At 45.9% G+C, this 13,357-nt stretch overlaps 1 long non-coding RNA gene across 1 annotated transcript in view; it reads right to left on the bottom strand.

Annotated features, from left to right (window-relative positions):
* LOC130357951 (uncharacterized) overlaps positions 1–12,310 on the bottom strand; it is a 61,967-nt gene extending 49,657 nt beyond the window's left edge. Inside the window, exon 1 of the long non-coding RNA XR_008889335.1 lies at positions 12,170–12,310. This is a non-coding gene — a long non-coding RNA (uncharacterized LOC130357951). The remainder of the gene's footprint in view (positions 1–12,169) is intronic.
* Between the last annotated feature and the right edge of the window lie 1,047 nt (positions 12,311–13,357).

Genomic DNA, 13,357 nt, shown 5'->3' with positions numbered 1-13,357 from the left:
TGCACAGGGCTGGTGAGCTTTGGAAAATAATTCATGTGGCATTTCGAACAACGTCCTTACATGCTCATGTGCAAAGGGGTACTCAACCAGGATGAAATCAACAATTTACTGTGTAAATTTTTTTCACTTGAGAACTGCTTTTCTTTTTGGTGAGAATTGATGTGGATCGGGCTGCCTGAGACTTTCTACCCTAATGCCTGTGCTAACGGTGCCCATCGGCATGTGCTACTTCTCCCTGTAACAATTGAATAGAAGGTATATTTACTTTTTCCCAATACATGACAACAAAATATATGTACACAATAGTTTGCCACTTTTATGTGCTACTTACGACCTCCAGGTGATCTCTCTGGCCACAAGAGAACCCTGTGCACATTGGACAGGAAAATTATAGACATTAGACATGTTGGTGACTACTATAATTTGACATGGACTATGGACTGAGTATAAATGTATTGGCTATAAGATGACAGTCCTAACTAAATATGACATAAGACTATATTATGTTCATTAAATGCAATATTTACATTACTGACTAGTGTACATTTTATACTGACTTTCTGTGCATGGAATTACACAATATGTAGAAATTTTTGAGTGACTAAGAATGACTAGACAATCAGGACGTAACTGTAGGTGTTATTATGAACTATTATATAGATGTATTACTTTACTCTCTATATCTAGCTGGTAGTTTACCCTGGGTGGACTGTTGAGACCAGCATAGCACCACCTCTTGGGGGTCAGGAACTGGAGAGACATCTGGAAGCTCCCGATGGAGCTGGAACTTGATCTTGCACAGCATCCAGGGCCGGTTGGATAGAAACTGCTGGTAGAGTAGATGCCGGAACATAGACTGGAGTTCAAGGGATTACTTCCGGAGTTCTTGGAACTGGCACATAAGGTAGAGCCAATGGCGATAAGCCAGTAGTTGGAGGTTGACAGATGTATGTGGGTTAAGTGGGTGCCTTTGTCGGGCCTCATCCATCTTTTTACTGAAGATTTCTTTGAGCGCTTGAATCCACCATTGGTGTTCAGAAACCCACTCATGGGATGCTTGAGGAGAATTGTTGATCGGGGCTTGCAACTTGAACGCCCAATCTTTAGGTAGCTGTCTGTGGCGTCCCATCATCATGTAGAAAAGGGTTTAACCAGTGGAACAGTGCACGGTGTTGTTGTAGAACATCTGGGCCGCCATCTTGAATGTGAGATCTTTGACAAGGACAACAACAACCCACATAGGTAAGTGGTCCACCATGGTAAGAGCATAGGTATACCCGGACCGGTTAGAAGAAAATGTCACATGGTCTAGCGTGACCAACTGGTTGGGTCTGTTACTCTGTATGGAGTGGAGGGGTGCTCTTGAGTCCTTACAAAATTATTGTTGACGTTCCAGACAGAGCATTCTCAATGTCACTCCGCATTCCAATCCAGTAGAATCTTTGCCGGACAGTGGCTTCAGTCTTGTGGACTCCAAAGTGTCTTGACTGGTCATGATATGCGTTGAGGACCATCGCCATGTCTCCTCAGGGAACTAGAATCTGATGAAGTCAATCACCAGAGACTGGATCCAAAGAATTTCGGTACAATAGTCTTTTGTGCACAAACAGTCGCTTCCTCTGTCGCCACAGACACAACTCGTAGTCACAATGGGCCCGGCATAGACCGGATGGTACCTTTTTCGCCAGAAGGTAATCCAACAGATCTCCCATGTCTCGACTTTCGTCCTTTAGAGTCTTCCAGGTGTACAGATCTTCTTTAACCTTCTCAGACCTGGGTTCACCATCCACGAGGGCGGTAACAATGTTCTGATTCACAAACAGTTGATAAAATGGGGGCATCTCCACGTCTTCCCACTTGTCTTTGACAGGTGGTTCTTCACCGGGGGTCATTCGAGACAGGACATCGGTATTGAAGTTTGACTTGCTGCTTCTGTACTTAGTGAAGCCGTACTTAGCTAATCTTGAAGCCCATCGCTGTTCAAGGGTGCCCAATTTGGCAGTGTTCAGGTGAGCCAAAGGGTTATTATCCGTGTAGACAGTAAATGGCGTGGCAGACAAATAATCTTAGAATTTTTTGGTCATGACCCAATTGGTATTGTTCTTCTCCGCCCCTCGCAGATTTTGACTGGTGTAGGCAATCACTCTCTCCTGGCCATCTTGAACTTGGGATAAGACAGCTCCTAGACCTTCAAAATTGGCATCAGTATATAACCGGAATGGCTGACTGTAGTCTGGATACGTCAAGATGGGTGGCTGTGTAAGCAGACACTTGAGAGCTTGGAACACTGTCTCCTGCTCTTCATCCCATTCAATAGGTAGTCTTCCATTGTAATTCTCCTTTGCCATTGCATGTAGGAGAGCTGTAAGGGGTTCTGCGATTTGGGCGAAGTGTGGGATGAAACGGCGGTAGTAGCCGGTGAATCCCAGGAAGCTCCTGACATCCTTCACCATGCACGGTGTAGGCCAGTTCTTGACAGCATCCATCTTCAACAGGATTTGGCTAAACTCCCTATGCACTGACAACGTGACACTATGATGGCTTGATCTTCAGCCCGTGTTTGATCAGGACTTGAAAGACGTCTTACAGATAACTGAGTTGTTCCCGGTAAGACTTGGAATACATGATGACATCGTCCAGGTACAATAAGACACTTTGGAAATTCAGATTTCCCAGGCACCTTCCATCAGACGCTGGAACGTAGCAGGAGCATTGCACAGCCCATACAGCATACTTTTGAACTCGAACAACCCCATGGGTGTCACGAAGGTGGTCTTCTCCCGATCCTCTAAGGCTATGGGCATTGCCAGGACCCGCTGGTTAAGTCCAGGGTGGAGAAGTAAGCAGCAGAGCAAAGGGCAATAAGTGACTCCTCAATTCTTGGCAGAGGATAAGAGTCCTTATGTGTGACATTGTTCAATGTCCTGTAGTCAACACAGAAGCGGATAGTTCCATCCTTCTTTTTAACTAGGACGGGTGGCGCCGCCCAGGGACTCTGACTTTCTTGAAACACGCCCGCCTCCTTCATGTCGGCTAGCATCTTCTTGACAGTCTGATACATGCCAGGCGCGACTGGACGGTGCCTCTCTTTGATAGGTGGGCTGTCGCCTGTGAGGATACGGTGCTGGATCATCACAGTTTTTCCAAAGTCTGTTGGGTGCTTACTGAATGCTTCATGATACCTCTTGGCGACATTGACGACTCCATTGACCTGGTCCCGTGGGGTAGTGGGGTTCCCAACCTGGAGTTGTGCCCACCAGGTTTCTGGGGGATTAGTACTAGATCTACTGATGACTTGGGCCTCACGCTGTCGGCCACCAGACTTTCAGTCACCATGTCTCTCTGGGTATGACAGTAGCAGAATTAGACAGGTTCACTAACCGTACTGGTACTCTTACGTATGAGACGGTGACAAGACTTCTCGCAGCTCAGACTAATGGATGACCTTCTAGCTGCATGGGTTCAAGCAGGGCCTGATAATAATGATGCTTGATTCCGGGATGTGCACGGCACCATATGATGGTCTCAGTGTTGGGTTGCAGGGTCACGGATCTGATGTTTTGGACTCGTACTCTGCAGATCTCGCCTTACTTGTTGGCAAACGTCTGTTCCGCTTGTAGGACTTTCACGTGGTGCTGCACAGCCTGCTGGTCTGAAGGGGGCATATTGGGAAAAAGACATACAAGGCATCTAGAATCTCAGTAAAACAATTTCTCATAATGTTCATCCCCAATACAAATTCAGCAGACCCCTTATCTGTCATGTTAGTTACAATCACACCCTGCCCTGTAAGTACATGTTCACCCAACTGAATGGTTTGCCCGAGTATCGATGTCTGGGGACTGGTTGCCCATTACCTGCAACTACTCTGAAATTAACATCCTCGGGCTCACACAAACTAGCATCCCAATGCTGATAGAAAGCACTTTTAGATATGGTAGACACTTGTGACCCTGTATCTATTAAGGCTTCTAAAGGTACACCTTCTACAACAACCGCTATAAGGGGGCAGGAAGCGACATAATGAGAGTCCTAATTTAGGTCGTTCGGGGGTTGGAACTGATGACTGTTTTCCTGAGGGCCGGTTCATGACCTCAGGGTGAATCCGTTTAAATCCCAGCACTGCATTTTCTAATAGCCGGGCTTGTTACAGTAAGTGCAAAAAGGTCTCTGAGTCCCTGAATATCTATTGGGTGGAGGATTACGGTAACTGGGGTTGCAGGGAGCAGGGGCAGTTTTCCTAGGCAAGGATGGTTCAGGTGGAGCAAGATGGGCAGCAAGCTCCTTAACAGCTTTAGTCAGTTGCTCAATGTCCTGCCTCACACTTTGCACGTGGTGACTGATAGAGTAGGTTGCACTGGGGAAGGGACAGGGGACGGTGATGGTATAGGACACTTTTGGTTCCTCCTCGCTGGGCTGAAGAGGCATCCCCACTGGGGACTGATGTGGGCGGGGCAGTGATCAGATTAACTCCTTCAGGTACAGATTTAACACAGGGCTGCACAACTTCAACACTGTTAACAATGGCAGACAAACATTTCTTCACCTCCCCCTCTATTCCTCTCAACATAGAAGTGTTTGCAGACAAAGTCCCGTACAATTTTGGCATAATTTATTTTCGCATCGGCGTGGGAATTTTCGTCAGTACAGACACAGTTCAGACTGGGGGGGGGGGGGTACTTTTCGCATAAGGCACAAACCTGTATCCTGTTCGTAGGATGCCAAAAGTTGTTGTGAAGGTGTAATGAAGGGCCGATGTTATTACCCTTAGGACAGATGTTATTAACCCATGATATTCGTGACACCAGGGCGTGGTTATCCTCTACATCATCTGAGGTATGGCCGTGGATTCTGATGCAAGGTTACGGAACAATGGCAGCTTTACTGAGGCAGACAGATGGCATAGTCTTTACAGCTCAGTTAGGCCCAAGGAGATGATCAGTGACTTTAGGAGGCTTTCGGGCTCGCTGGGACTTGTAGTGGACTTGGACTCAATTATGCAGTCCCACGCTGACTTTAGACTTGACAGATTTGACTATTCTGACTATACTTCTCCCCTGTGGTTGCTTACCAGGTTTTGACTTTCACCTGAAGGGGGTTCATTGTTGATGGAAGTGTGGCTGCGTGGTTAGGCCTTGGTCTCCCTCAGGACACCAGACATTGTACTGTAGCTCAGCATGCACTCTACTGATCTGACTAAGCTAGCTCCTCCCTGCTATATATCTGGGAGCACTTTGGAGGACTCCCAAGGTCACTGACAAGTCACCTGGTCACTGGCACCCTTCTTGGTTACAGAGGCTAAGTAACAACACTTAAAGGTATAAACACTTATTTACCACATTACTATAATATATTAACTCTATACATAACATTAGAGGGTGATGAAAGTCCTGAGGAGTGTGGGGCCAGGGGACTGGGACGGAGTCCACCTGAAAGGACCAAACAGTGTATAGAAGGGCCACTTCTGTACTGGGCCACCACAGACCTATATATAGGGGGAAACTACCTACAAAGGAGCAACTACCTATGGAGTACCTCTATATATTTAGAAACTACAAACAGGAGGAAACTGCCTATAGGGGGCCCTATCTTCAGGGAGCACATTACCTACGGGGGGTCCTATACACAGGAGGCAAACTACCTACAAGGGTTGCTATATATAGGAACCAAACTACCTACAAGAGGTCTAACATAGAGGGGCAAACTACCTGTAGAAGCCAAACTACCTACAGGGGGAGACTATCTCCGCGGATCTACGGACAGGGGGCAACTATTTACAAAGAAAACTACTTACTGGGCAGGGGTGTGGAAATTTTATAAAAAACTACTTGTCCACGGGACTAAAAGGAAGCAAAATCTACTTGTCCCTCATGACGATCCACTTGTTCCGGCCAATTTTCGCTTTTACGGTCTGATTTTTTCCTCCTCGCCCTATAATAGCCATAACTACCTACTATAATGATACCTTTTAATTTTTCAATAACATATTCTCTGAACCAAAAAATATATATATATTTAGGGAAGTGAAAATGAAATAGTAAAATTGATTACACCAATACCAGATTTGTATCGTTTACGTCATGTTTTACTAATTCTGAACTTTTTCTAATTTTTATTTTTTAACCCCTGTAGCTTTATTTTTTTCCGCATACCAGGCTGTATGAGGGCTCATTTTTTGCGCCATAATCTGTTTTTTGTATCGGTACCATTTTGGTATTGATCTGACTTTTTAATCGCTTTTTAACTTTTTTTTCTGGGATATTATAAAAATTGCAAATCTGTGGTATTTTTTTTCATTTACCGTACGGGATACATAATGTTATATTGTAATAGGTTGCACAATTACGCACGAAGCGATACCAAATATGTTTATTTTTATTATGTTTGCATGTTTTTATATAGGAAAAGGGGCTGATTTGAACTTTTAACATGGAAGGGGTTAATGCAGCGGTCTTCAAACTGTGGCCCTCCAGATGTTGCAAAACTACAACTCCCAGCATGCCCGGACAGCCAATGGCTGTCCTGGCATGCTGGGAATTGTAGTTTTGTAACATCTGGAGGGGCACAGTTTGAAGACCACTGGGTTAATGTGTGTCTTTCAAACTTTTATTACAACTTTATTTTTTTTTTATTTTTTTTTTACACTTTATCACACTTATATGAGGAATCATTAGATTCCTCAGACAGATGAATAGAGTTCTACTGAACTCTATTAATCTGTGTGCTCTGTGATCCATTGATAGAGCCTGGTCCAGCCAGGATCTATTAATGACAGAGCTGGGACTGGAGGAAGCAGAGGTAAGTCCTCCGGCTACCTTCATAATGGATCGCCCCCCTGCGATCGCGCTGCGTGGGGGCGATCCACCCCACTAGCCCACCAGGGAGCGTTCACATCTCCCTTTAGACGCTGCTGTCAGCTTTGACAGCGGCGATCTAAAGGGTTAATAGCCAGCCGCGGCGATCGCCGCATGCTGGCTATTAGCGGTGGCCCCCGGCTACTGAGAACAGCCTGGGGGCTGCAGAGTATGGAGCGGGCAGGAATCCCGAGCCCGCTCCATACTCCCCTGTGAGCGCCGCATACATCTCCCCGTGCAGACGCGCCTCCTCCCCTCAGCTCTCCGAAGCTACAGCTGGGGGGAGTGAAGGCAGAGGACGCAGGTCTGCACGGGGAGCAAGAAGCCCTCATCTCCCCCCGCACGTCTGCAGAGCAAGAAGCCACGCCCCCTCATCTCCCCTCGCACGTCTGCAGAGCAGGGGAGAGAAGACAAATAGAGTATTTTGAATTTATTTTTCTATCTGAGCACAGTGCTCTCTGCTGACACCCCTGTCCATGTCAGGAACTGTCCAGAGCAGGAGAGGTTTGCTATAGGGATTTGCTCCTACTCTGGACAGTTCCTGACACGGACAGAGGTGTCAGCATAGAGCACTGTGGTCAGACAGAAAAGAACTATACAACTTCCTCAGTAGTATACAGCAGCTGATAAGTACATGAAGGATTAAGATTTTTAAATAGAAGTCATTTACAAATCTGTTTAACTTTCTAGCACCTATTGAGTAATAAAACATTTTTTTTTCCCACTGGAATACCCCTTTTACATTGTCTCCCTTTTCCCTCATATGCCCATATTCCCTCATATCCCTTACATTACCCTCATATTCCTTCAAATTGTCCCCAGATTACCTCATATTGTCCACATATTCTTTAACATTGCCCCCAAGTTTTCTCTCATTGCCTGTGTGGTGCCCCACTGGGGTGCGATGTGAGGTGTATGGGGCAGATGCTGTAGCCCAGGGGAAGATGTTGTTAACCCCTAAATGTTCATGATGCCAGGGCGTGGTTTTAACCGAGAACCACCTGAACGGTAGCACCGCTAGTCCTAGTTAGACAGGGCAAATAAGAGTCCAAGGCCAGGTCAGGGTTAACGGTAGCTATACTGAGGTAGACAGATGGTACAGTCTTTACAGCTAGGCCAGGATCCCAGAGAGGTGACCAGTAACACAGGGGACCTCGCAGCTTGCTGGGACTTGCAGTGACTGACAGACTTTAGGACAGCCACGCTGACCATAATAGACTTGATTGAAGATAGTGACAGCAGATAGAGATGACTTAACTTACGGGCTTGTGGCTGTAATTTAGGCTTGAGGCCTCCAGATGTGCTGGACACTGGCTCCGAGACATCTGGAATGGACTTGACCTCAGGATTTAAGAGCAATGAATGATCAAAGAGAGAGATTGCAGCTCCTCCCTTCCTTATAAAGGGGGTCTGTACAAGGAGCGCATAGGCTAGCTGCGGGTCATCTCATCACCTGGTGCTATCTGGGTAACAAAACATGTGACTTTAACATGTGACAATCATTATCATGTGACTAACAACCATGTGACCATATCAAAGGTCCTTTACATTCAATGTACAACTAATTACATTATGGGGGTCCACTGCAGGTGAGCCCTGTGGACGTGCAGGGACTAAAGCTCACACCTGCCATATTCACTCCCATCCCTCATATTTTCTCATCTTACTCTAATATTTTCTGCTTCTTCCCCCATATTCCCTCACATTGCCACTATATTCCTGAAAATTCCCCCCATATTCCCTCACATTACCCCCGTATTCCTTGAAATTGAACCAAAGTTTCCTGCCCCTGCCCCCATATTCCTTCTGATTGCCCTTAAATTCATTCACATTGCCCCCATATTTTTTCACATTTCCTCCCATACTACCTCACATTGCCTTCATATTCCCCAACATTGCACTCATATTTTCTCATATTGCCCCCATATTCCTTTACATTGCCCACTTGTTCTCTAAAATTGCCCCCATATTCCATCACATTGCCCCTAAATTTCTTCACATTGCCACCTTATTCCCTCACATTCCCCTTATATTTCATAACATTTGCCCCATATTCCCTCACATTTTCCCCCAAATTCCTTTATATTGCCTCAATATTTCTTCACATTGCCTCAATCTTCCATTACTTTACCTTTATATTTAAACACATTGCCTCCCATAATACCTTACATTTTCCCCATAGTCCCTCACATTGCTCCAAATTCCTTTATATTCTCCCATATTTCATTATATTGCCCCATATTCCCTCACATTGGACCCATATTCCTACACACTAACCCATAATTCTTTACATTCCCCCATAGTCCCTTACATTGCATTCATATTTCCTCACATTGGGGGAGATTTATCAAAACCTGTTCAGAGGAAAAGTTGCTGAGATGCCCATAGGAACCAATCAGATCACTTCATTGATTTTTCACAGGCCTCTTAAAAAATGAAAGAAGCAATCTGATTGGTTGCTATGGGCAACTCAGCAACTTTTCCTCTGGACAGGTTTTGATAAATCTCCCCCATTGCCCCCATATTTCCACATATTGCCCTAATCATCTTTCACATTGACCACCATATTTTCTAACATTGCATCCCATATTCTCTCACATTGCCCTAATATTCTCTCACATTGCCACACTATTTTCTTACATTGTCCCTATATTCCTTTACATTGCCCTCATATGTGGTCACATTTTGAACCCATATTTTATCAAATTGCATTCATATTCATTTACCGTATTTATCGGCGTATAACACACACTGGCATATAACACGCACCCCCATTTTAATAGGGAAATTTAAGTAAAAAAAAAAATACATATAAGATAAATGAAAGACTAAATGCCATATCATCCCTCTAACTTTGATTTTGCCTGAACTTCAGTTTGGTCCCCCCTTCCAGTGCCACATAATTCCTCCCCTTTTATCAGCCCGTGTGCCACATTTACACCCCCCCCCCTTACCCTCTCATCATTCCCCACTGTCTTATCATTCCCCCACCCCTCTCTTATCATGCCCCCCTCTCATCATGCCCCTTCTCACCATGCCCCCTCTCATCATGCCCTCTTCTCACCATGCCCCCTCTCTTATCATGCCCCCCTCTCATCATGCCCCCTTCTCACCATGCCCCCTCTCATCATGCCCTCTTCTCACCATGCCCCCTCTCATCATGCCCCCTTCTCACCATGCCCCCTCTCATCATGCCCTCTCTCATCATGCCCCCTTCTCACCATGCCCCCTCTCATCATGCCCCCTTCTCACCATGCCCCCTCTCATCATGCCCCCTTCTCACCATGCCCCCTCTCATCATGCCCCCTTCTCACCATGCCCCCTTCTCACCATGCCCCCTTCTCACCATGCCCTCTCTCATCATGCCCTCTTCTCATCATGCCCCCTTCTCACCATGCCCCCTTCTCACCATGCCCCCTCTCATCATGCCCCCTTCTCACCATGCCCCCTCTCATCATGCCCCCCTCTCACCATGCCCCCCTCTCATCATGCCCCCCTCTCATCATGCCCCCCTCTCATCATGCCCCCTTCTCATCATGCCCCCTTCTCACCATGCCCCCTCTCATCTTGCCCCTTTCTCATCATGCCCCCCTCTCATCTTGCCCCTTTCTCATCATGCCCCCCTCACATCATGCCCCCTTTTCATCATCCCCTTTCCCTACGTTTTTTATATATATATTTTTCCCCATCTTCCTTACTTAGCCGCGCTCGGCAGGCCAGGTCCGGTGTCGGGTCTTGCGGGCTGCGGTCAGTGAAGCTGGATGAGTGACGTACTCTGCCGGCTGCACAGCATCAGGGACGTCACTCATCATTCGCTGCATCCGCCGCTGGTCAGTGTGGTCGCCGCTGGCAGCCCAACCGCAGCCACCTTAGAATAGTCACAGCGGCAGCAGCATTGAATGAGGGACGTCCCTGATTCTGTGCAGCGGAGCTAGCAGAGGACATCACTCATCCGGCTTCACTGACCGCAGCCGACACCGGACCTGGCCTGGCGAGCGCAGATTTAAGATTTAAAAAAAAACAAAAAAGCAGAGGGGAAAAGAAGGAAAATGTAAAAAAAAAAAAAAAAAGGGGGAGCCGCGCGCTGGTCACTGATTTAAAGTGGCCGCGGCCAGGCTGCTAATCCTTAACAAGCAGCCGCTGCTGCGGCCACTTTAAATCAGTGGCAAAAAGATTTATCTGTGTATAATACACAGACATTTTGCCTTGAATTTAAGTTTTAAAAGTGCGTGTTATACGCCGATAAATACAGTATATTGCCCCTCTATTTCTTTACATTGCCCCTATAGGTCCTTGTGTAGCCTTTATATTCCCATACATTGCCTCCATATTCTCTCACATTGGGGGAGATTTATCAAAACCTGTGCAGAGGAAAAGTTGCCCAGTTGCCCATAGCAGCCAGTCAGATCGCTTCTTTCACTTTGCAGAGGCCTTGTTAAAAATGAAAGAAGCGAGCTGATTGGTTGCTATGGGCAACTGAGCAACTTTTTCTCTGCACAGGTTTTGATAAATCACCCCCATTGTCCTCATATTCCCCCAAATTGACCCTGTATTTTTTTCACATTGCCCCATATTCCTTAACATTGCCCCCAAATTCCTTCACATTGCCCTCATAGCTCAACACTTTGCCTCACCTATTCCTTCCCATTTCTGCCATATTCCCTCACATTGCCCCTATTCCTTCACAATGCCCCCATATTCCTAGAAATTGCCCCCATAAATCTACATATTGCCCTATATATTTTTTTTACATTGCCCTCATATCTTTTCTATATGCTCCCAAATTTTCTCACATGTCTCTCATATTACCTTATACTACCCCCATTGTTCTTAACATCACCCCCATATTTTCTCACATATTCTCTCACATTGCCCTTATATTTCCTCACATTGCCTCCATATTTTCTCAAAGTGTCTCCGTATTCCTTTACATTGCTCCATATGCCTTCACACTGCCCCCATATATTTTTTCACGGCCCCCATATTTCCTCCCATTGCCCTCATATTCCTTCACATTATCCCCATATTTCTTAACATTGCCCCCATGTTTTCTCACATTACAACCCATATTTTCTAAAATTTCCCCTATATTCCCTCACATTGCCTGCATATTCATTTGCATTGTCCTCATAATGCACTATATAATATACCGTCATATAAGGGTTAATGTATTTGTATTATCTATGTACTTGTTGCCTTAAAGGGGTACTCCGGTGGTTAATTTTTTTGACTATATGGCATCTTCTTTGTAAGTTTTGTTTTTTTGCAATATACATGAGTTATATGTTTTGGCAGCATGTATGTGTTTTTCTTACCTGTTTGTTGGGCAGGAAGTTCTGTAGTTCAGAGGGTTCTCTTTTACTGTCGTCCACCATGTTCTGAATCTTCTGAATCTCTTGTGGACAAGACGTCAAAGCTTTTTTTTTTTTCTCTGTCTGCATGACAGGAATTAGCCACGCCCCTCATCTCCCCCCTCCCGGAGTTCTGCATGAGAGGCCATAGTACACAGCTCCTTATCTCCCCTCCCCCCTGCTCTGCTCCTGAGGACGCAGGTCTGCACAAGAGAACGGAACACAGAAGATAAATGTGTTATCTGGAGGGAAGGATTACAAGGTGCACAGGCCGGGGATGTACAGACTGCAGGGGAAGAAATCTCATACTGGATCTCTGTATGTGAAGGGGGAGGGGGACTCCTGAATGACACATGCTGTGTGTTGTAGGTTGCAGTTCCTGTTATGTGTGTGTATGCTAGTGTTTCCAAACCAGTGTACCTCCAGCTATTGCAAAACTGCAACTCCCAGCATGCCCTGACAGACTTTGGGCATGCTGGTAGTTGTACATTTGCAACAGCTGGAGGCACACTAGTTGGGAAACACTGTTCTAGCCTATTCAGCATACATATCATGTTACACCAGTGTTTCCCAACCAGTGTGCCTCCAGCTGTTGCAAAACTACAACTCTTAGCATGCCCAAAGGCTGTCAGGGCATGCTGGGAGTTGTAGTTTTGCAACACCTGGAGGAACCCTGGTTGGGAAACACTGGTGTATGCCCTATAGAGGTGTGGTGAACTACAACCCCCAGGAGACTACAGAGGCAGCATGCTGGTGTTATACCACAGACTGAAGACTCCTGAATGACACATGCTGGGAGTTGTAGTCCCTTTTGTGTGTGTATGCCAGTGTATCCCAACCAGGGCTGATATATATTAGTGTGCTGTGTATAAGGGGGCTGACCCGGGAAAATAGTAGGGTGGGTAAAGGGCGGAACAAACAACAACAACAAAAAAAAAAAAAAAGCCACCCCAAACCAGCAAGGCATGTGGCATGCTGGGATTTGTAGTTTTCAGCACAGCAAGAAACAGGAAATAGAAGCAAAGATAGGAAAACAAAGTGGGGGATAAAAAGACAACAAAGAACGGAAATAGAGTTGCCTAAACAACAAGAATAGAAATGAAACAAAACAAATAGGGTAAGTTAAAAACGGAAAAACATGTTGACCACCGG

Source organism: Hyla sarda, chromosome 2 (genome assembly GCF_029499605.1).
Source record: "Hyla sarda isolate aHylSar1 chromosome 2, aHylSar1.hap1, whole genome shotgun sequence".
Lineage (NCBI taxonomy): Eukaryota > Metazoa > Chordata > Amphibia > Anura > Hylidae > Hyla > Hyla sarda.
The sequence above is the reverse complement of the archived record's forward strand: the minus strand, read 5'-3'. Positions and strand labels throughout refer to the sequence as shown.